The sequence below is a fragment of the Chrysochloris asiatica genome, unplaced genomic scaffold (genome assembly GCF_000296735.1).
Source record: "Chrysochloris asiatica unplaced genomic scaffold, ChrAsi1.0 scaffold00836, whole genome shotgun sequence".
Taxonomy (NCBI): domain Eukaryota; kingdom Metazoa; phylum Chordata; class Mammalia; order Afrosoricida; family Chrysochloridae; genus Chrysochloris; species Chrysochloris asiatica.
The window spans coordinates 25563-26732 of record NW_006409354.1 but is presented as its reverse complement, the minus strand read 5'-3'; the positions used below and the strand labels follow the sequence as shown (position 1 = coordinate 26732).

General features: G+C 40.0%; 1 pseudogene across 1 annotated transcript in view; it reads right to left on the bottom strand.

Annotated features, from left to right (window-relative positions):
- Nucleotides 1-534: 534 nt before the first annotated feature.
- The window catches only part of LOC102814204, a 5374-nt pseudogene continuing 4738 nt past the window's right edge, over nucleotides 535-1170 (bottom strand). The window contains exon 2 of the transcript XR_438810.1: nucleotides 535-657. The product of XR_438810.1 is annotated as an importin subunit alpha-4-like (transcript). The remainder of the gene's footprint in view (nucleotides 658-1170) is intronic.

Here is a 1170-nt window from a genome sequence, read left to right as displayed (position 1 = left end):
GGAATTTAGTATAAAGACTTCTGATTGACTTCCCAACAATTGAGAATTATTTACAAAATTTGGAACGTAAGTTTAATGAGTGAAGTTGTTAGCTGTTACTCCTGATATCTGACAAGCAAGAATTACATGCATAGCAACAAAAAAGAGTTTCTGGAGTTGTCTCAGCTCTCTAAGAGTTAACAGTTTTCACAGCATGCTCCGTTAAGCACTTCAATTGTTCCTAGGTTAAAGCAGTCTGCTTGATTTTGCAGAGACAGACGTTGGAGGGGAGAAATTAAAAGTCTAGCTTTTGGAGCCTGGAGGTGGTGCTGGTGGAGACACACTTTCAGATGGTTCTTCAGTGAATGCTTCTATGCTTTGGGGAGTGGGAAATGGCTGTCTTTTCGCCATAGGGTCGAATTAGTCGGTCTGGAATTCATATGGGGTTGTTTGTGTCCTGTAAAAAAGACTATATCTTCGCCCCTTGGTTAGTAAGTAACACATGTAGACTATAAGAATTAGAAAGCAGATAAAGGGAGGTTTGTTACCGGAAGATTAACAGCAAAAATAACAGCAATCAACTTCTGTCTTCTGTGCCAAAGTTTTCGCGGTTTGCTGCATAGCTTGGCGGTTAGCCAAAACTGCATGAACAGGTTCAGGGAGAGATTTATTGAGAATCTGCAAAGAGAAAACAACAGAATGTTTATTAATAAATTGAAGCAAGGGGTTACTGGGATGGTGGGATAGAGTTTGTCCCGAAAAAATTTCCAAGGCAATTTGCCAATCTGCATTGTCCTGCAAAAAAGTGGTTATTTAGTCTGGGGTAGAATGACTGATGATTTTAGAGAAATCTTTTCTAATAACTCTCAGCTTTTTCTCCTACCTTTCATTATTAAAGTTGCAATTCATTCAAGGAGGTCTTTCATGAAAGAGAAAGTCCAAATAACTCCGATGGAATTTGGCTGCTTTCTTTTTTAACTCAGCCTGATCTTTTGGGCTTAAGAAATTAGGAGAGTTGCCTAAGATGCGACCAGCTGTAATAAGCAATCGAAAAACAAAGTCCTGAAAAGGCTCATCAGGACCCTGGGGAACTTTTGAAAGTTCAGTGGTCTGTTTCCCTATATTGGGAATACTTTCCCATGTCTTACGCCCACACTCGTTACTTTGGGTGTAGGCAGGCATAGGGTACTC